We start from the raw sequence: 23846 nt of genomic DNA, 5'->3' as shown, positions 1-23846 counted from the left end.
ATTAAAAGTCAGTGTGCCTGGTGCATGGTTAGTGATCAATATCTGATTCCTTAATTAAACTGAGTTAAACTGCTACCCCATTGTAATGAGAATTACAGTCATCATAAAGAGAATTCTCCCCCTCCCCATATAAGTCAGGCTTTTGTATAATACCCTCCCCTTGAGTTTGGGCAGAATCTGTGACTTGCTTCTAGCCAACAGAATGTGTCAATGCAAAAGGATTTTGCAGGTAATTAAGATTCCCAATTCTGTTGATCAAAAAGAAGATTAACCTGGATGAGCTTGACTTAATCAAGGTGAAATTCCTGAAACTGAGATTAGGGTTCTTCCTGAGGTAGAATACTCTGATGCTGGCCTTAAGGAAGTAAGCAGCTGTGTTGTGAACTGTCTGTGAAGCATACCACATGGCAGGGAACTGTGGCAGCTTCTAGGACCGGAAGGTAGAGCCCAGCCAATAGTTAGCAAAGCCAGGTCCTTCAGTCAGTCACACAGCTGGAAGAAAATTTTGCCAGTAATGGCATGGAGCTTTGAAGTGGATTCATCCCCAGTCAAGCCACCAAATGAGAATGCAGCCAGGTCAACACCTGGACTTCAGCCTTGAGAGACCCAGAGCAAAGATCCAGATGATTTATGTCAGAATTCCTGACTCACAGAAACTGAGATAATAAGTGTGTTGTTTTCAGCTTCTAAGTTTGTGGTACTTTGTTCTGCAGCAATAGAACTCATAGCTCCACAGCTTCAGGTAGTCATTCACTATTTTACATGTACTATTACCTGTGCATTCCATTGCTTTTATTACCTTGCTTCATTCATTCACTCACTATCAATTTTTTGTACATTAGTGTATACCATTAATAACTTAAAAAATCTAAGTCAATAATAGGATGTATACAGAGATCAATAATACAAATTCTCAGCACTTAAGAAATTCATAGTCTGGTGGTCCCCTACAAAGCATAAAGGGAGAAGCAAGTATGTCTGCCTAGGGTGGGTGGTGAGATATCATGTAATTTCCATGACTTGAACACTTCTCCAGCCAATTCAAACCTACAAACTCCTTCAGGGCTCTTCTCAAGCTGTATGTCTGTCATTGAACCCTCTACAACTGTTGTTATATACAATCAAATTTCAAACAAGATCCACAAATAATACACAATTTAAATTTTTGTTATTTGTGCTGCATCTTTGCATCTTGTTTTCATAACTGTATTTTAAGCTTTAAGAAACAGATCTTCATTTATATTCATCTCTGTGAAGAACAGAGAACAATGTATAAGGTTATAGCTCAGTTCTAGATACTCTGTGTCTCCCTGTCTTCCAGAAACTTCCACAAGGCAATATAGCTTTAAAATATAAGATGTGCTTAAATATATCCTTTTCCAATGTGCCTGAATTTCATTGCTAAAGTCATTTTGGGGGAAACCATAATGTGTTCAGAAAGTTCTGTTAAAGTTCAGATAATTATAAAGGAAATTATAAAATTGCATGCTGAGGAAGATATTTGGATTTATAATCCTAGTATCAAACATTTTGAAAATACTGACCCTTACAAACTACATGGGACTAAATACAGACTCCATTTGCTGAAAAAAAAAGGGGGGGGGTGATCTGGGAGGATTGAGAACTTCTTCAAATCTAGCCTGAAGGAAGATAGAAAAAGGTTTTGATAAATTTATTAAATTTAATCAATTTTGATTATAGGGAGATTATAAAAGCTAACTAGCTGAGACTTCAGTAGGTAAGGACACTAGGACTGCCTCAGTCTCCATCATAGTAGTGTGCTCAGGCTGCCATAATAACATAACATAGAATGAGTGGCTTAAACAACAGAAATCTATTTTCTCTCAGTTCTGGAGGCTGAGAAGTCCAAGATCAGGTGTTTGCAGATCTGATGTCTAGTGAGAGATCTCTTCCTGGCTTGCAGATTGCTGTCTTCCTCCTGTGTCCTCACATAACAGAGAGAGAGCTTTGGCACCTCTTTCTCTTCTAATAGGGGTACCAGTTCTACCAGAGGATCAGAACTCCACTCTTAGGACCTCATCTAGTCTGGATCACCTTCTTTAAGGCTCTAGCTCCAATATAGTCACTAGACGGTTAAGACTTCAACATAGGAATTGACACAATTTGGTCTGTAACACCCATCTCCCAATAGTTCCCCCAAAACATTAAAAAACAAGAATAAAAAATAAAGCTACACAAAAACCATCCCTTTAGCATATCTTGAAGACAGAGAATGGCTAAACTTCAAAAGAACGCTAAGTAAAAAAAAGAAAGAACACAAAATCTCAGCCAGAGATGTTTCACTCTCCTGCCTCAACCGCCCTAATGTCAAGCTCTGTGACAGGCAAAAGCAGAAAAAACAAATGGATAATAACTATAGGGCAGAGGGAAGGAAGACCCCAGTAAGGTCTAAGGCTTATATAAGGCCTGCACCACAAGGACTAAGTCATTTACAGGTCTGAAAATACATTCCTGAGTGTGGAATCCCAGGTAGGGACTTAGACGTTTGAACCACCTGAAGAGTAGTCTTCAAAATGCATATCTCCTGGGAAGTGAGGAGAGGATACAAATGTAAGATGTGCCTTTTGCAACTGCTTGACCAAAGGGGAAAAAAAGAAAAAGAAAATATATGATTGTGAAACATAAAAGAAAACCAGAGAATTTGGAGACATCTGACCCAGAGTAATTTCAACTAAACCAGGTTATAAAGTTTAAATGTCAAGGAACTAAGGGCATTAAAAGGTTTAAATACTACAGAGGTAAACCCTAGAACAACAAGACCAAAAAACAAATCATGCTTTAAACAGTATGTGTACATATACATGTGAAAGAGCAATGAATATGAATTTCATAGAGAAAAATATATCACAATGTAGATAATCATAAAATATGACAGAGCTGAGACCAAACATAGCAGTTATAGGTAAAACGTGAATGCACCTAACTCTCCTACTAAAGGAAAAAAGATTTTCACCTTAAATCAAAATGTAAGATACATCTATATGCTTTATATGAAAGACAATCCTATAACAATGTAATTCAGAATGGGAGGTGGGGAAAGGGAAGGATAAACAAAAATATACCAGGCAAGCGGGGACAAAAGTTAAAAAAACACAAGGAAGCAGGGGTAACAATCCTGATAACAGATAAAGTAGAGTTCAAGAGCAAACGCATTAAACATGATAAAGCAGGACACCTTTTAATGGTAAATGTCACAATTCACAATGAAAGCATAACATGTATGAGTATTTATAGCCCAGCTAACACAGCAGTCACCTTATGAAGCAAAATCTGTCAGCAAATGCAAGGTGATATGAGTAGAATCACAGTAGTACTAGGAGACATTAACATAACACTCTCTGTACAAGACACATCAAGTGGACTAAATCTAAGTAAGGAAATAGAAGACCTACAAAATAAACCAATAAGGTAGATATTATGGATAGATGTTGGAATTCATACTCTGACAATAGACAATGTACTTTCTTCTCAAGCACCTGTGTAACCTTCATGGAAAGACAAATGATCATATATTAGGTCCACAGAAAATATCAGTAAGGTCCATAGGGTACAAATATTACAAGTAACACTTTATGATTACACTAAAAAGACGTATGTACAGGATTTATAACAACTGTATTAATTTGCTAGAGCTGCCATAACAAATTACCACAAACTGAGTAGCATAAAACAGTAGAAATCTATTATCTCACAGTTCAGGCTATAAAATTGAAATCAAGAGTTCTGGAGAATTGGCTCTTTCTGGAGGCAAATTTCTAATAAGATCTATTGATAAGTTAATATTATTGTATCAACGTTATTTTCTTACTTGAATATCTGTATAGAAAGTACTATTAATATTTAATTATAAATAGTATGTTATATAATACAAAATATATCATTTATTATTAAAGTAAAATAGAAAATATTTCAAATCTTCAGACATATTTTATAGACACCATATTTAAATGGAGGTCATTGTATAAAATGATCAAAAAAATTCTACTTTAACACAGTTTTCTTTGGTTTTACCTCACTATCAGCCTTCTTCGTTTGATTAAAATGGAAGTAGGAAAAATTAGGAGGTTCTGTTTTGATACTTATATGACTGACTTTTTTTGAAATTCAAAGTTAAATATGTATTAACTAATTGGAAAAACTCACAATACATTTTTAGCAAGTATAAGGACTTTTTATATGTTTATTGTCCAATTGCATGTAATTTTCTGTGAATTGACTGTTCATATTCTCATGTCCTAGGTGATGTATATTTTTGGATCACACTCACAACTCTTTGTCTGGCATTTTATATTTGAAACACAAAGGTAGTTGCAATCCCTGATTATTATATATTTTTTGAAGAATGCTGATTGGAAGGACTAGAAAGGTCAAGACCCAGGAGCTTGAAACTCTAATTGCAAGTTTGGTTATAATATACCATTAACGCTAATTTTCCAAGAAACATGGTCAGGGTGCATCTGCTCCTAGGGCATCTTTCTTACTATGACATGGTCAACTTTAGAGACATAAATAATGAGTAGTCTTTGGCCATAGTCACATTTGTCATATTCAGCTATCAAAAATCCAAAGTAGAATTTAGATAGGATATAGCAAAGTAATGCAGTCTCTTTGTGTATATTTATCCCTTAGTTACAGCTTATACTAAAATATTTATTGTAGTTATTTGGAATGAAAAACTTCTAAGAACATTAAGAAGAATAATAACAGCATCTTATCCTTTACAGCACATAGCAGTATACAATACATGCTTATTCAGGGAAGGGACAGGGATTGACCATCTCATTAAGATATTAAATGAGAAACATGTGAATTGTCATTCAATGGATTCTGAAAAGTGAAATCAATTAGATATTATCTTACCACATAACTTTTTAAAATTTAATATTTTGGACTGGGGGAGTTAAAATTATTTTATTACTTGATATGCAAATTTACCAACAAGCTGCTCACCTTCAAAAAGATATTTTGTTTTATTTTTCAGTGAAAGGTGACTGATACAGGGCTTAACAACCCCACTCCTTGGGGATATAATTAGCTAGCTTGTTTACACATACCCTGTTGAGCTTGAAAGTGTCTGTACATAGATTACGTTGGTTACCATGGACTGACCATGTCCATAGTGGATTCTCAATGTGTTTGTATGCATATATTCACTATTTCCAGAGCTCTCCCAGCTATCATTTAATTAGGATGTGAACAAACTGGAGGAAATGAATTTAAATTCGAATTTCTCTATAATTAGGATGAAAGAGTTTCAACATGGGTGACTTACAGTTTATAACATAAAATTAATTTATGCAGACTACCTCAAGTCATTTCTAGCAAGAGTATTTAAAATCAATAGTTATGGCCTCAGATTATGCCCTTGCTCCTAGGGAATAAAATGATCTGTTCTAAAAAGTCAGCCTGTCATTTAATAGTTTTTCTTTCAGGATTTAATAACAATTACACACCTGAGCGTTAATTCTGGATAGCTATAGTTGTACCTCTGGTATATAATGAAAAAGTTAAGGATATATGATTTCAGATGGAAAAATAAACCTAAAGAAAACTTTAAAGTATTCAAGGTAATATTCCAACACCAAACTGAAATTCAGATGAACTCTCTGAATACTGTCAACAGTCAGTCATTTCGTGGCACCTATGAGACATCCAGAAGGTATAATTTAGAAGCTGAATATGAGGGGTCTGGAGAAAGGGTCTGGATGGGGTTTATAGATTTGGCATTCATAAGTAAGCACATATTCTGTGATTGGCATTATTTACATAGATGAGATTTCCCTAAGAAAGTAATCAGCATAAAAGAAAAAGAACATGGATGAAACCCAGAGAAATACCAATTTTTAAGAACAGGCAGGGGAAAAAACAAAGACCAATAAACTAGAAGCAAGATGGATAGGAAAAAAGTAGGGAAGGCAGGAGGAAATATTGTTAGAAAAAGAAACAGTGTAGAGATTTCAGGAGGGCCCAAGAAATCATATCAAATACAATGGGGCTGTCAAAGATAAGGCCTGAAAGATGGTCCTAGCCCTGGATGATTAGCAAGTCTTCGTTAACCATTTTGGTGCAGGGTTACAAGGATGGCTAAAGTGGGTTCAGATACCAGAGGACCAAGACGAAAATTGAGGAAAGGAAGTAAATAGTTCCTAGGGAATAAAATGATCTCTTCTGAAAAGCCTGTTTGATAGTTTTTCTTTCAGGATTTAAGAACAATTACACACATGAGAGTAAATTCTGGATAGCTTTTCCTTGTCAAGATCTTGCCTATGAATATGGAAGAGGACAGTATCTAAAATAGGACTCAGAATTTTTAAAAAAATGTTTTCCACAAGATGTGAGCATTTTGAGCCTATTTATAAGATGAAAGGAAGCAACATTGGAGAATGAGGTCGAAAATACAGGAGTGAGAGCTCTTGCCTTCTGAGACAGACCGCATTCTGTCCATGGAATGTGTATCTCTCTAAATAACCTTACTTTCACTTTAAAAGAAAAAAGAAAAAGAAATACAGGAGAGAGTGTATAATTGATAGTTCAAAGATCCTACACAGAGTGGTAAGGATGGGTTTACATAACTCAGTGAGAAGTATTCATTTAGGATAGTATAAGGGACACGTTTTCCTCTAAAAGGATCTATAAGGAAAAAAGCACTGTAATAGTATAGGCATCAGGATAGGATTGGGCCAGAAAGCTTAACTAGTATATACCTGAACACTTCATTTTCTGTAAAAGATAAAGCCAAGTCATCTGCATGGATTGAAATATAAATTCTTCTATGGTTAATTTGAGGGGAACAAAGTATGTTTAAAAAAAAAACAAAGGAAGTTTGACAGTGGAAAATGAGGTATCACATGGAATAGATTGTTGCGAATTGCTTAGAACCTAACTGAGGTTGGAAACAATTTTGAATGACACTGTGGGAGAATATTATTTTAGTATATTAACAAATCATTTTCTTGGACAGAGAGGATTGTTGACTTTGTTTAGCTTTTCTTTTGCAATCCCTGACAAGTATATACGCGTGGCCTTCTAAATATCTTACTTAAAAAAAAAACAGAAGACAAAGATAAGTACTTACAATATGGCTTCTTATCTCAAAATACTACCTTTCCTAAAGGAACAACGTGCCATTATAATGTGATTTTTGTTTTCTTCAGTTTTATACAATGCTAGTATAGCAGCTGTCTTTGGAGAACCTAAGAAACAGGGTGTTGTCCCTAGCACACCAGAAAAATGTAAAATTTTTTAATCTAAAAATGTGTGTGTGTTTGTACACACAAAATTTCCTTAAATGTCTTGCACCAGTAACTCTCCTAATTGAGCATCTCTGTGTGTTTGTTGGGGGCACACATAATATTCCTAGCGTACTTTAAAACACTGCCTTAGCCTTTACTTCTTGCTTTCACAGAGCTTCAAGGTCAGCCGTCATTAATAGTTTAGGGCCTTCTCAGGTTTCTCTGGGAATGCACATGTTACTGCACATGTGTATGTTCTCTACATTCCCAGGCATATGTTGGAGCTTTTCAAAGCCCCAGATGATCATCTCATTCTTCATTCCCCAACATTCCTTTAATGATTTCTGGTCAGCTTCTTATTTGCCCCAGCCGTTATTACCACCTCAGAGAGCTGAAATGTTAAACCATTGTCACTAATTGTTTTGGGCAAATACACATGGGAAAAGGCTAATTGCACAGAGAAATCTATGAATCAGGTAAAATAAAGACAAGATGATGGTGGCTTAGACCAGAGCAGTAGCAGTAGAGATAATATAAAGTATTTAAATTCTGGATACATTTTAAAGGTAGAATGGATAGAATTTACTAACGGATTGGATGGGAATGTGAGAAAAAGAGCCCGTTAATTCCTATTTGCCTTTTTCTATATAACAGAGAAAAAAACTGAGGGAGCAAGAACTTTAGCGACTTGTGCCAGGCTATACAGCTATTTAAAAGAAAGCACCTACCTGGCACATAGTGGGCAATCATTAAAAATGAATTTCGCTTCCTTTGTGGTAGAGATGTCTAGGATTCAAATGCAGCTATTTTCAGAATCCTATCACTTCAATGAGTTATATATCTATATGTTAATTTCTTCCAATAATCAGTCAACTAACTAGGTAAAAAATTAAAGAGAATTTATAGGCATTCACTGTGTTTCCAGCTTTGTGGAAACAGAAGAGATAATGCTGGTTATAATGACATCAACAATGACAAACATTGAGTGACTGCCTTCTGTTAGCTAATTTTTCATATATTATCTCATTTAATCCTTATAACAACCTAATGGGAACAATTACTGTTATCTACAGCTTACAGTCATGTAAATGGGGGTTTTGAGGAAACTTCCAGGTCAAATAATGATAATACTCTGAGCATGGAACTCTTGGGGGGCTCCAAACCCATTCTGCCCCATTCATTGAGCCCCATCAGTGGATACTATGTTCTTATTTTCACTATAATTTTGAGGCTATTCATTTTTAAGTCTACCACAGCACTGAGGAAAGAGGGATATGAATAGGGCAAACTGAAATGTCACAAGGCTTACTGAGATTCAGCATTTTTCTTAAAGAAACATACCTCAACTTGTTGCAACTTAATTTCCGGAGTTCCGAGGAAGTTGACTTTTTTGGACAACTTTCCCCAGTATTTTCATTGCTTTTATGGGGAAGTAGATTTTCAGTGGTCTTTCCCATTCTGAAAGTCAGAATGACCTTATATATGTTTTTAAATTATATTCTCACAGGCATTCAGTTTAAGTATGGCAAGTACATTCCCCGTTTATTTAGAGAAGAGAGAAATCATAGATGAAGTAATTATTATAAGGTATTTTCTGTTAGACATCGACTGATAATCTGGGATCTTAGTTCTAGACTTTCTTTTTGTTTTGTTTTGTTTTTGTTTTTGTTTTTTCCAATTTGAACTTAGAAGAAATATTTTATTATTTTTTTTAACATCTTTATTGGAGTATAATTGCTTTACAATGGTGTGTTAGTTTCTGCTTTATAACAAAGTGAATCAGCTGTACATATACATATATCCCCATACCTCCTCCCTAGTGCGTCTCCCTCCCACCCTCCCTATCCCACCCCTCTAGGTGGTCACAAAGCACCTAGCTGATCTCCCTGTGCTATGCGGCTGCTTCCTACCAGCTATCTATTTTACATTTGGTAGTGTATATATGTCAATGCTACTCTCTCACTTCGTCCCAGCTTACCCTTCCCCATCCCTGTGTCCTCAAGTCCATTCTCTACATCTGTGTCTTTATTCCTCTCCTGCCCCTACGTTCTTCAGAACCATTTTTTTTTTTTTAGATTCCATATATATGTGTTAGCATACAGTATTTATTTTTTCTCTTTCTGACTTACTTCATTCTGTATGACAGACTCTAGGTCCATCCACCTCACTACAAATAACTCAATTTCATGTCTTTTTATGGCTGAGTAATATTCCATTGTATATATGTGCCACATCTTCTTTATCCATTCATCTGTTGATGGACACTTAGGTTGCTTCCATGTCCTGGCTATTGTAAATAGAGCTGCAAGAATATACAATGGAGAAAAGACAACCTCTTCAGTAAGTGGTACTGGGAAAACTGGACAGCTACATGTAAAAGAATGAAATTAGAACACTCCCTAACACCATACACAAAAATAAACTCAAAATGGATTAAAGACCTAAATGTAAGGCCAGACACTATAAAACTCTTAGAGGAAAACATAGGCAGAACATTCTATGACATAAATCACAGCAAGATCCTTTTTGACCCACTAGAGAAATGGAAATGAAAACAAAAATAAACAAATGAGACCTAATGAAACTTAAAAGCTTTTACAAATGAAGCAATTGACAAAGGATTAATCTCCAAAATATACAAGCAGCTCATGCAGCTCAATATCAAAAAAACAAACAACCCAATCCAAAAATGGGCAGAAGACCAAAACAGATTTTCTTTTGCTAAGAGTGACGGATAACATGCTGAAAGAGAAAGGTGAAGGTTTGATCTGAAGAGTATCTGAAGAGTAGAAAAGGAGCTGACTAGGTATTTGTAGGTGGCTGTACCTCACGAAGGTCCCTGCTGAAATTCTCAATCCAAATGGTTTGGTAAATTTGGGGTGACAGGTGTAAAATGGGTTGTGTGAAGTCTGGAGTAGTTTGGACCCTATTAGATCCTTTGCAATGACATTGTAGATGACAGCCCCACCATTCTGTAGAAATATGTACCTGTCAGAAAATATTGAATTAGTTCAGTCATTGATCCGACCCAAGCATTTGTGTTCATATTTTTATAGAAATTATGAGAGTAAGATATAAAGAAGCATTAGACAAAAGTTTTGTTTTCATTGCAAAGGGGTTAGGATATTGTTGGCTTTTTATTCAACTTTTCCTGTGCAGGCCATAATCATTAAAATAATTCACTGTGATGTCAGAAAGAGCTTCTTGTCTTAGGGGCACTGGTGAGGTGAATTCACAATTATGGATCGTTTTAATCGAATTATATCCTTAGAGCTTTAATTTTGAGCTCTGAACCCACAATCTGTAATTTGCAGGTAATCAATGATATTTATTTAAATGCTCTTGGGTAAAGATAATGTGAATACAGAAACCTGCTTATTTCTAGCATAAAATTGTTTGTTAAGCAAAATAATAGAGCACTGCAAATTAACTGTTAAAGGGAAATGTAATCTTGGTTTATTTAATTTTAACACCTTCTTTTGATATTTACCGAGTGTTTTTAAGAATAACTTACATGTAATTTAGTTTAACTATCATTAAAATGTGAAAGTAACTTTGAAAGCAAGCATTCTTACTCTTTATGGTACTTATCTAGTACAAGACTTTTTTCATCTGTCGTGGAAAAATATTTTTTACATTTTAGAATTAACGTCTGTACCTACTTGGTTAATCAAGGAAATGCCTGAATTAGGAAATGTTCCAAATTACTCTGTATAAATATATAATACTTTACTGATATTGACAAAATGAAAAAATTACATTGCAGTAGGTCTTATATATAGTAATCTTAAGAGATTACCATAATAAATTTACAAATATGCATTTGTAAAAGCATAATTTTAGAGTTTTAAAAGAATCTCCTTTTCCCTTCTCAGTCAGTGCTGCTCAGAAGTAGCCACTATTTTCATGTCTATTATCATAGATTAATATTTCCTATTTTGGTCTTCATATGCATGGAGGTATACAGTATTTACTATTTGGGCTCTGGCTCTTTTCCACTCAAAACTATATCCATGAAATCCATCTGTATTATTTTATATACCAGTGATGTATTCTTTTTCCTGCTGTGTAGCATTACATTGTTTAAATAGAGAGCTTTTTAATTCATTCTACTGCTGATGAGCATTCAGGTATTTCTGTTGAAATTGCTGGTTGTAAGTTATATATGTGTTTAACTTTAGTAGATAATGTTAATCATTTTTTCAAAATGGTTGTACCAATTTAGGGGCCCAGATACAAATATGTGACGAAATCCTAACAATCAACAACAACAAAAAAACAAAAACAAGAAAACATTGACAACCAATATGAAAAAAAGCCGAATTAGTTCAACAAGCACTCACAATATACACAAGTTTATGAAAACCAAGGATTAAATTTTGATAAAGAGCAGTAAGAATCTCAATTGAGCCATATATGTGAAAACAATTGTTCTTTCATATTATTAAATAAAAAATAGATTTAGGGATGATGAGTGCTTAATTGAGGCTTTTTATTGGCTAGACCTTCAAAGTTGGAATTTTTAATTCACAACAAATCCTTATAGCAATTTTATATGTGGATAGAATTAGGAAAATAGCCCTGAGGTTATTGAATAAAATGTTTAAAGTACCTTATAGGATGAGGAGAAAATGAAAGTGAACAAAAATACCAAGAATAAGCGATAGAGTGTTTACAGTTCAAGTACGATCAGATGAAAAGGTAGCCTCTCCTAGAATTCTTTAGGTAATTGTGTATATTTGCTATTTTCATGTTTTGCAGCACATTATTATTTCTTTTAATAGATTTATTTATTTATTTAGTTTTGGCTGCGTTGGGTCTGTTGCTGTGCGCGGGCTTTCTCTAGTTGTGGCGAGCGGGGGCTACTCTTCGTGGCGGTGTGCAGGCTTCTCATTGCGGTGGCTTCTCTTGTTGCGGAGCTCGGGGCTCTTGGTGCACGTGCTCAGTAGTTGTGGCACGCGGGCTTAGTTGCTCCGTGGCATGTGGGATCTTTCCAGACCAAGGCTCGAACCTGTGTCCCCTGCATTGGCAGGCGGATTCTCAACCACTGAGCCACCAGCGAAGCCCAGCACGTTATTTTTGGCCCAGGGAGTCCACTCTCTTTACAGATATGCAAAGTATTCCTAACTAGGAACAACTTCTTGTCTCAAAGTCTAAAGATAAAGAAAATTATCATGAAACACTTCTGGTTCTAATATTGAATACCTACGTAAAAATTTCCCATCACCTTCCAACAAATGAGTTGCTCGAACCATTTTTTGATTAATCATCACTCACTATCAGGCGTTCTCTTCCTCCTTTGGGGCTGCAATTAACCCTCTTTATATTACATGGTATATACAAATGTTATTTTCTTTCAAAGTGTTATTACCTATATTTATGTATTTACATGGTTCACTTGACAATTTTTTCTATCTGTGAAATTTCTTCAGACATGTTGAATACATCATAATTTCTCCCACTTTTATGATCAAAACATTTTTTCCATTTAATAGTTTTTTTCTTAGTTCCAGTTTCAGAAATGAACTAAAGTTAAGTGAAGAATTGGTAAACTTGAACAGAGGGATACCCGTGTCTTATCAGTTTGGCTCATTTAGTTTACATCGTTTTATTGAGCTTTGCTTTATTGTGCTTCAAAGATAGTGCATTTTTTTCCACATTGAAGATTTGTGGCAATCCTGTATCAAGCAAGTCTACTGGCACCAATTTTCTAACAGCGTATGCTCACTCTGTGTCTCTCTGACACATTTTGGTAATTCTCACAATATTTCAAACTTTTTCATTATCATTACAGTTGACCCTTGAGCAACAAGGGGGTTAGAGGTGCTGACTCTCATGCAATCAAAAATCTGTGTATAACTTTACAGTCAGCCCTCCATATCTGAGGTTCCACATCTGCAGATTCCTAACCGTGGATCAGTACGTACCTATTGGAAAAAGTCTTCATATAAGTGGACCCGCGCAGTTCAAATCACTGTCATTCTAGGGTCAACTGTATATGTATTATGATGATCTGTGATGATCTTTGATGTTACCATTGTAAAAAGATAACAACTCACTGAAGGCTCAGATGATACATGATGATTAGCATTTTTATCAATAAAGTATTTTTAATTAAAGTATGCACATTGTTTTTCAGATATAATGATATTTCACGTTTAATAGACTACAGCAGTGTAAACATAACTTTTATATGCACTGGGAAACCCCAGAACTTGTGTGACTCATTTTATTGTGATATTTGATTTATTTAGGTGGTCTGAAAGCAAACCCACAGTATCTCCCAGTGCCTGTATTTGTTTATTTCCTAAGCTTAACCTAAGACCCTTCCCCTTTTCAGGAAAACTGATTCCTAGACATGTTTAAGTGTAAAGTATATTCCCCTCTTTTATTATTTCTACCAAAACTAACAGCTGAATTTTTGTTGTTGTTGGTTTTTTGTTTTGTTTTGTTTTGTTTTCACTCAAATTCGCTTACTCAATATATCTGGGAAATATAAGAGACAGGTTATTCCTGTGGTCATTTATATTTTCTTAGGGCAGTTTCTTATGATATGCCTAGTTTCTTAATATTAAAAAAAGAGTCAAATTCTCCCATTATCAGGCCACTTGAAAGAGTTTATAATAATCCTGCAGCCTTACTTCTAGAATAATGAGGGCAATATTTTTTTTACTACATTACTGTGAAAAGTTAATATACCGTTTTTGAGTTTCTTCAGTCTTATAGTTAATAGTTATAATTGCCAAGAATTGGAGACAGAATGTTCCAGAAATATATATATATACATTTTTTTCTTTCTCTGGAAATTTTCTGTTACTCTTTATAGATTCTCTTATAGACCATATTTCATAGCCTACATTGTACCCTGTGTTTGCACATGTAAGTTTTACAAGTTAAAGCAAGAGTAAGAGAGAGAGTAAGAGATAACACACTGACCAAATAGTGGAATTACCTCCATGGCTCGGTACCTATCTTATTATTCAGCATGTTATTCTACCATTTTCTCTCTTCTCGAAACCTATATCACCTAAGGCTCACCACCCTATGCTTGAGCAGATTTGTTCCCTAAAATGGCTAAGTTTGTCCAACACTAATTCTTCCAAATTTCTTTTTCTTTCCATACAAAAGTTTCCGTCTTTAACCTATTCTGTCCTCATCCATTCCATTTCAGAAGCAGACAGTACCCTCCTCTTTCCAAGGCTAATTCCTGCATCTGACTTGTTTATTCCAGCCCAGCACTTTCCTCCATTAGTTATCCTTTTCTTTATTACAGCTGTCACCTCTTATATTCTGTTGGCTCCGATTTCACATATTTTCTTGAAATTCCTTCATTTTAAACGTTCCCTCAACACCAACAATAATTATATACAACAATAAAGAATACTACTATTTATTATAGCCACCATATGTTGGGGAACATGCTACTAATTACAAAACAGTCATGATAATAACAAATCCTTATTTTGACTTTCCAGATATTTCTCCTTGCTTTACATATATCAACAGACATTTAATCCTGGGGAAAAAAACAATGCAAGGAAAGCATTACTATAATCCTCATTGGGCATGGTGGAAATTAATGCTCAGCAAAATCAAGAGTTTCAATCCCACACGCGGAAGAGACTGCAGTGCTGGGAGTTGACCCCAGGCCTTTGGACTCTATAAAGCCCATAGTTTTACTTTATTTTTGCTCTGTCATCACATAAATCTTCTTAATAAACTACCACAATATGGTACTAATTTCCAGCATTCTAACAAAATTTGTTTCTCGCATGTAGTCATAGACCCTCATGTTTGCTCTATTCTAGACACATTTTCTGTGGTATTAGATACTTAGCAAATCTATCTGTAGAATCATCTTTATCCTTTGCATTTCCTGTCCCAGCTTCTCGGTGTCCCCTTGCCCCTTGGACTTTCTTTTCTCATTCCTCTGCTATCATCTCTGTTCCTATTGTCCTTTCTTATCATTGTTACCTGAGTCTCTATCCTAAGACCGCTTATTTTCTAGAGGTGCAAACATTCCTTGATCAACTTGAATTCTCAAAAGTTTAATAGCCATATCTGTGATCTCTTCTGGTGTACATATCCAGTATGAAATATAAAAAATCTCTTTTTACTTCATTATTTCCACTGGTTGCTCTAAGAGACCCTCTAATCCCAGTCATCAAATCCTCTTGATCTTGCCTCCTCACTATTTTCCCCCTAGACCCTTCTCTCTCTCACCCTGAACACTTCTATCACCTGATCTTCATATGCTCTCACTAAAACTGTTGTAAGCACCTGCTGCCTGGTTTTCATCTCCCCAAGGTCTTGCCTTCAATTGGTCTTCCATCTAAAATACGTTTGATAAGTACTTCCTTCCATTGGACTTTTATTCACTCTTCTGTATTTATTTTTGGTAAGAGCAAATCCTGAGACCCAAAAGATGAGGGAGTCAGGTGATGCTGGAATTGAAGAAATGCATATACTAAGAATGTTAAATAGCAATTATAAAGGGCCAAGTAAGAGTATGTATCTGAGGCAAGAAAACTTTGTCATGGGTAGGCCTTGAATAAAGGATTGGCAAGAAATGAGAGTGAGCAGGAAAGAGGGGCCACATCTTGCAGGTACTATGAACAATAGTTAGTGTAACCTTTACAGAGGGGTGGAGAGCTATTTAAAGCTTTTAGGATAGCAGTGGTATTATGATATTTGCATATGTGTAGACCACATGGGTTGCAGTATGGAAACTGAATTGGCAAAGTTGCTTTTAGGTAGTGACTTGGGATTTGTGTCTGAGAGTGGGGTACAAGATACCAACCAAGATCCTATTTAAAAAGTCTAGTTGGGAAATCCAGGTTCCTGAAAGAGAGCATCCACTGGGAAACTGAAAAGACATAGAGGTAATCTGAAATTTTTTTTTTTTTTTTTTTTTTTTTTTTTTAGTAGTTGTGGTGCACGGGCTTAGTTGCTCTGCGGCATGTGGGATCATCCAGCACCAGAGCTCGAACTCATGTCCCCTGCATTGGCAGGTGCATTCTTTTTTTTTTTTTTTTTTTTTTTTTTTTTTAACATCTTTATTGAAGTATAATTGCCTTACAATGGTGTGTTAGCTTCTGCTTTATAACAAAGTGAATCAGTTATACATATACAATATGTTCCCATTTCTCTTCCCTCTTGCATCTCCCTCCCTCCCACCCTCCCCATCCCATCCCTCTAGATGGTCACAAAGCACCGAGCTGATCTCCCTGTGCTATGCGGCTGCTTCCCACTAGTTATCTATTTTACATTTGGTAGTGTATATATGTCCATGACACTCTCTTACCCTGTCACATCTCACCCCACCCCCTCCCCATATCCTCAAGTCCATTCTCTAGTAGGTCTGTGTCTTTATTCCCGTCTTGCCACTAGGTTCTTCATGGCCTTTTTTTTTTTTTTTTTCCCCTTAGATTCCGTATATATGTGTTAGCATACTGTATTTGTTTTTCTCTTTCTGACTTACTTCACTCTGTATGACAGACTCTAACTCCATCCACCTCATTACAAATACCTCCATTTCATTTCTTTTTATGGCTGAGTAATATTCCATTGTATATATGTGCCACATCTTCTTTATCCATTCATCTGTCGATGGACATTTAGATTGCTTCCATGTCCTGGCTATTGTAAATAGAGCTGCAATGAACATTTTGGTACATGACTCTTTTTGACCTATGGTTTTCTCAGGGTATATGCCCAGTAGTGGGATTGCTGGGTCGTATGGTAGTTCTATTTGTAGTTTTTTAAGGAACCTCCATACTGTTCTCCATAGTGGCTGTATCAATTTACATTCCCACCAACAGTGCAAGAGTGTTCCCTTTCCTCCACACCCTCTCCAGCATTTATTGTTTCTAGATTTTTTGATGATGGCCATTCTGACCGGTGTGAGATGATATCTCATTGTAGTTTTGATTTGCATTTCTCTAATGATTAATGATGTTGAGCATTCTTTCATGTGTCTGTAGGCCATCTGTATATCTTCTTTGGAGAAATGTCTATTTAGGTCTTCGGCCCATTTTTGGATTGGGTTGTTCGTTTTTTTGTTATTGAGCTGCATGAGCTGCTTGTAAATCTTGGAGATTAATCCTTTGTCAGTTGCTTCATTTGCAAATATTTTCTCCCATTCTGATGGTTGTCTTTTGGTCTTGTTTATGGTTTCCTTTGCTGTGCAAAAGCTTTTAAGTTTCATTAGGTCCCATTTGTTTATTTGTGTTCTTATTTCCATTTCTCTGGGAGCTGGGTCAAAAAGAATCTTGCTGTGATGTATGTCATAGAGTGTTCTGCCTATGTTTTCCTCTAAGAGTTTGATAGTGTCTGCCCTTACACTTAGGTCTTTAATCCATTTTGAGTTTATTTTTGTGCATGGTGTCAGGGAGTGTTCTATTTTCATACTTTTACATGTACCTGTCCAATTTTCCCAGCACCACTTATTGAAGAGGCTGTCTTTTCTCCACTGTATATGCTTGCCTCCTTTATCAAAAATAAGGTGCCCATATGTGTGTGGGTTTATCTCTGGGCTTTCTATCCTGTTCCATTGATCTATATTTCTGTTTTTGTGCCAGTACCAAACTGTCTTGATTACTGAAGCTTTGTAATATAGTCTGAAGTCAGGGAGCCTGATTCCCCCAGCTCCATTTTTCGTTCTCAAGATTGCTTTGGCTATTCGGGGTCTTTTGTGTTTCCATACAAATTGTGAAATTTTTTGTTCTAGTTCTGTGAAAAATGCCAGTGGTAGTTTGATAGGGATTGCATTGAATCTGTAGATTGCTTTGGGTAGTAGAGTCATTTTCACAATGTTGATTCTTCCAATCCAGGAACATGGTATATCTCTCCATCTATTTGTATCATCTTTAATTTCTTTCATCAGTGTCTTATAATTTTCTGCATACAGGTCTTTTGTCTCCTTAGGTAGGTTTATTCCTAGGTATTTTATTCTTTTTGTTGCAATGGTAAATGGGAGTGTTTTCTTAATTTCACTTTCAGATTTTTCGTCATTAGTGTATAGAAATGCAAGAGATTTCTGTGCATTAATTTTGTATCCTGCTACTTTACCAAATTCATTGATTAGCTCTAGGAGTTTTCTGGTAGCATCTTTAGGATTCTCTATGTATAGTATCATGTCATCTGCAAATAGTGACAGCTTTACTTCTTCTTTTCCGATTTGGATTCCTTTTATTTCTTTGTCTTCTCTGATTGCTGTGGCTAACACTTCCAAAACTATGTTGAATAATAGTGGTGAGAGTGGGCAACCTTGTCTTGTTCCTGATCTTAGTGGAAATGGTTTCAGTTTTTCACCATTGAGGACAATGTTGGCTGTGGGTTTGTCATATATGGCCTTTATTATGTTGAGGAAAGTTCCCTCTATGCCTACTTTCTGCAGGGCTTTTATCATAAATGGGTGTTGAATTTTGTCGAAAGCTTTCTCTGCATCTATTGAGATGATCATATGGTTTTTCTCCTTCAGTTTGTTAATATGATGTATCACATTGATTGATTTGCGTATATTGAAGAATCCTTGCATTCCTGGGATAAACCCCACTTGATCATGGTGTATGATCCTTTTAATGTGCTGTTGGATTCTGTTTGCTAGTATTTTGTTGAAGATTTTTGCATCTATGTTCATCAGTGATATTGGCCTGTAGTTTTCTTTCTTTGTGACATCTTTGTCTGGTTTTGGTATCAGGGTGATGGTGGCCTCGTAGAATGAGTTTGGGAGTGTTCCTCCCTCTGCAATATTTTGGAAGAGTTTGAGAAGGATAGGTGTTAGCTCTTCTCTAAATGTTTGATAGAATTCACCTGTGAAGCCATCTGGTCCTGGGCTTTTGTTTGTTGGAAGGTTTTTAATCACAGTTTCAATTTCAGTGCTTGTGATTGGTCTGTTCATATTTTCTATTTCTTCCTGGTTCAGTCTCGGCAGTTTGTGCCTTTCTAAGAATCTGTCCATTTCTTCCAGGTTGTCCATTTTATTGGCATAGAGTTGCTTGTAGTAATCTCTCATGATCTTTTGTATTTCTGCAGTGTCAGTGGTTACTTCTCCTTTTTCATTTCTAATTCTATTGATCTGAGTCTTCTCCCTTTTTCTCTTGATGAGTCTGGCTAATGGTTTATCAATTTTGTTTATCTTCTCAAAGAACCAGCTTTTAGTTTCATTGATTTTTGCTATTGTTTCCTTCATTTCTTTTTCATTTATTTCTGACCTGATCTTTATAATTTCTTTCCTTCTGCTGGCTTTGGGGTTTTTTTGTTCTTCTTTCTCTAATTGCTTTAGGTGCAAGGTTAGGTTGTTTATTCGAGATGTTTCCTGTTTCTTGAGGTAGGCTTGTATTGCTATAAACTTCCCTCTTAGCACTGCTTTTGCTGCGTCCCATAGGTTTTGGGTCGTCGTATCTCCATTGTCATTTGTTTCTAGGTATTTTTTGATTTCCCCTTTGATTTCTTCAGTGATCACTTCGTTATTAAGTAATGTATTGTGTAGCCTCCATGTGTTTGTATTTTTTACAGGTCTTTTCCTGTAATTGATATCTAGTCTCATAGCGTTGTGGTCGGAAAAGATACTTGATACTATTTCAATTTTCTTAAATTTACCAAGGCTTGATTTGTGACCCAAGATATGATCTATCCTGGAGAATGTTCCATGAGCACTTGAGAAAAATGTGTATTCTGTTGTTTTTGGATGGAATGTCCTATAAATATCAATTAAGTCTATCTTGTTTAATGTATCATTTAAAGCTTGTGTTTCCTTATTTATTTTCATTTTGGATGATCTGTCCATTGGTGAGAGTGGGGTGTTAAAGTCCCCTACTATGATTGTGTTGCTGTCGATGTCCCCTTTTATGGCTGTTAGTATTTGCCTTATGTATTGAGGTGCTCCTATGTTGGGTGCATAAATATTTACAATTGTTATACCTTCCTCTTGTATCGATCCCTTGATCATTATATAGTGTCCTTCTTTGTCTCTTGTAATAGTCTTTATTTTAAAGTCTATTTTGTCTGATATGAGAATTGCTACTCCAGCTTTCTTTTGATTTCCATTTGCATGGAATATCTTTTTCCATCCCCTCACTTTCAGTCTATATGTGTCTCTAGGTCTGAAGTGGGTCTCTTGTAGACAGCATATATATGGGTCTTGTTTTTGTATCCATTCAGCCAGCCTGTGTCTTTTGGTGGGAGCATTTAATCCATTTACATTCAAGGTAATTATCGATATGTATGTTCCTATTCCCATTTTCTTAAATGTTTTGGGTTTGTTATTGTAGGTGTTTTCCTTCTCTTGTGTTTCTTGCCTAGAGAAGTTCCTTTAGCATTTGTTGTAAAGCTGGTTTGGTGGTGCTGAACTCTCTCAGCTTTTGCTTGTCTGTAAAGGTTTTAATTTCTCCATCGAATCTGAATGAGATCCTTGCTGGGTAGTGTAATCTTGGTTGCAGGTTTTTCTCCTTCATCACTTTAAGTATATCCTGCCACTCCCTTCTGGCTTGCAGAGTTTCTGCTGAAAGATCAGATGTTAACCTTATGGGGATTCCCTTGTGTGTTATTTGTTTTTTTTCCCTTGCTGCCTTTAATATGTTTTCCTTATATTTAATTTTTGACAGTTTGATTAATATGTGTCTTGGTGTGTTTCTCCTTGGGTTTATCCTGTATGGGACTCTCTGTGCTTCCAGGACTTGATTAACTATTTCCTTTCCCATATTAGGGAAGTTTTCAACTATAATCTCTTCAAATATCTTCTCAGTCCCTTTCTTTTTCTCTTCTTCTTCTGGGACCCCTATAATTCGAATGTTGGCACGTTTAATGTTGTCCCAGAGGTCCCTGAGACTGTCCTCAGTTCTTTTCATTCTTTTTTCTTTATCCTGCTCTGCAGTAGTTATTTCCACCATTTTATCTTCCAGGTCACTTATCCTTTCTTCTGCCTCAGTTATTCTGCTATTGATCCCATCTAGAGTATTTTTAATTTCATTTATTGTGGTTTTCATCATTGCTTGGTTCCTCTTTAGTTCTTCTACGTCCTTGTTAAATGTTTCTTGCATTTTGTCTATTCTATTTCCAAGATTTTGGATCATCCTTACTATCATTATTCTGAATTCTTTTTCAGGTAGACTACCTATTTCCTCTTCATTTGTTAAGTCTGGTATGTTCTGACCCTGCTCCTTCATCTGCTGTGTGTTTTTCTGTCGTCTCATTTTGCTTATCTTACTGTGTTTGGGGTCTCCTTTTCACAGGCTGCAGGTTCGTAGTTCCTGTTGTTTTTGGTATCTGTCCCCAGTGGCTAAGGTTGGTTCAGTGGGTTGTGTAGGCTTCCTGGTGGAGGGAACTAGTGCCTGAGCTCTGGTGGATGAGGTTGGCTCTTGTCTTTCTGGTGGGCACGTCCACGTCTGGTGGTGTATTTTGGGGTGTCTGTGGCCTTATTATGATTTTAGGCAGCCTCTCTGCTAATGGATGGGGCTGTGTTCCTGTCTTGCTAGTTGTTTGGCATAGGGTGTCCAGCACTGTAGCTTGTTGGTCGTTGCGTGAAGCTGGGTCTTGATGTTGAGATGGAGATCTCTGAGAGATTTTTGCCTTTTGGTATTACTTGAAGCTGGGAGGTCTCTTGTGGACCAGTGTCCTGAAGTTGGCTCTCCCACCTCAGAGGCACGGCCCTGATGCCTGGCTGGAGCACCAAGAGCCTTTCGTCCACGCGGCTCAGAGTAGAAGGGAGAAAAAATAGAAAGAAAGAAAGAAAGAAAGAAAGAAAGAGGCTATAATATAGTGAAGTAAAATAAAGCTATTGTAAAGCAAAGCTATACAGACAAAATCGCACCCAGAAGCATATACATATACACTCACAAATAAAGGAAAAGGGGAAAAATTAATATATCCTGCTCCCAAAGTCCACCTCCTGAATTTGGGATGATTCGTTGTCTATTCAGGTATTCACCAGATGCAGGCACATCAAGTTGTTTGTGGAGTTTTAATCCGCTGCTTCTAAGGTTGCTGGGAGAGATTTCCCCTTATCTTCCCAGTTCGCACAGTTCCTGGGGTTCAGCTTTGGATTTGGACCCGCCTCTGCGTGTAGGTCGCCTGAGGGCGTCTATTCCCCGCACAGACAGGACGGGGTTAAAGGAGCAGCTGCTTCGGGGGCTCTGGCTCACTCAGGCCGCGGGTAGGGAGGTGTACAGAGGAGCCGGGGTGAGCCTGCGGCGGCCGAGGCCGGCGTGACGTTGCAGCAGCCTGAGGCGGGCAGTGCGTTCTCCCGGGGAACTTGTCCCCGGATCACGGGACCCTGGCAGTGGCGGGCTGCACAGGCTCCCGGGAGGGGCGATGTGGCGAGTGACTTGTGCTCACACACAGGCTTTTTGGAGGCGGCAGCAGCAGCCCCAGCGTCTCACGCCCGTCTCTGGGGTCCGTGCTGATCGCCGCGGCTCACGCCTTTCTCTGGAGTTCGTTTAGGCGGCACTCTGAATCCCCTCTCCTTGCGCGCCGCGAAACAAAGAGGCAAGAAAAAGTCTCTTGCCTCTTCGGCAGCTGCAGTCTTTTTCCCGGACTCCCTACCAGCCAGCTGTGGTGCGTTAACCCCTTCAGGCTGTGTTCACGCCGCCAGCCCCAGTCCTCTCCCTGCGATCCAACCGAAACCGAAACCCGAGCCTCAGCTCCCAGCCCCGCCCGCCGAGCAGACAAGCCTCTCGGGCTGGTGAGTGCTGCTCCGCGCCGAGCCTCTGTGCGGGAGTCTCTCCGTTTTTTTTTCTCTGCGCCCCTGTTGCTGTGGGGTCTGCGGTGATCGCCGCGGCTCGCGCCCTTCTCTGGAGTTCGTTTAGGCGGCGCTCTGAATCCCCTCTCCTTGCGCGCCGCGAAACAAAGAGGCAAGAAAAAGTCCCTTGCCTCTTCGGCAGCTGCAGACTTTTTCCCGGTCTCCCTCCCAGCCAGCTGTTGTGCGCTAATCCCTTCAGGCTGTGTTCACGCTGCCAGCCCCAGTCCTCTCCCTGCGATCCCGGTAATCTGAAATTTATTTAGGAGATGAAATCCACATAGCAAGTTGATCAGCAAAAAGAGGCTACTCTAGTCCTATGGAATAGCAAAGCCATAGACTGACAGCTTTTGATAGTTTCACATATGAGATTTGAAGAAAAGAGAAATATGCAGGATTGAGTCTCAAACACATGCAAGTAGAGACACAAACTAAACACCAGGTAATAGAAGGGAAACGAATAGAAGGAAAACCCTTTTCCTTTTATATTTAGTCTTAAGCAACTCTGCTTACCTATGTTGAGACTTCCTGAATTTGAATGCAAGACCTTATTAACTTCCTGACAAGAAAGATCTACTCAAAAATAAGATTTGCCATGTGTTGCTAAAATTCTGAAGTGGCCCTTTTGCAGCTTCCATAGATTGTTTTATCAGTGTATTTAGGGGTACTCAGTCATTGACAGCTGGGCAGGCATTGACTTTCCACTAGAAATGGATAAGTTAAACTTGTTCTGGAGGAAAAAGTTGTCCTACAGACCTCTTTCAAACAGAATTTAAAGAGGAAAATTGGTGCTTGCCATTTAATAGTTTGTAATTTAAATGATAAGGGTCAACAGTTTAGCTGTGTTAATAGGAGCT

General features: G+C 37.3%; 1 protein-coding gene across 2 annotated transcripts in view; it reads left to right on the top strand.

The window, feature by feature from the left end:
• The window catches only part of GPC5 (glypican 5), a gene marked incomplete at its 5' end in the record, with an annotated part of 1365225 nt that overhangs the window by 600189 nt on the left and 741190 nt on the right, over positions 1-23846 (top strand). The window lies entirely within an intron of this gene.

Source organism: Balaenoptera physalus (genome assembly GCF_965194825.1).
Source record: "Balaenoptera physalus genome assembly, chromosome: 18".
In the NCBI taxonomy this organism is placed as follows: domain Eukaryota; kingdom Metazoa; phylum Chordata; class Mammalia; order Artiodactyla; family Balaenopteridae; genus Balaenoptera; species Balaenoptera physalus.
This window is presented reverse-complemented; position numbering and strand designations above follow the sequence as displayed.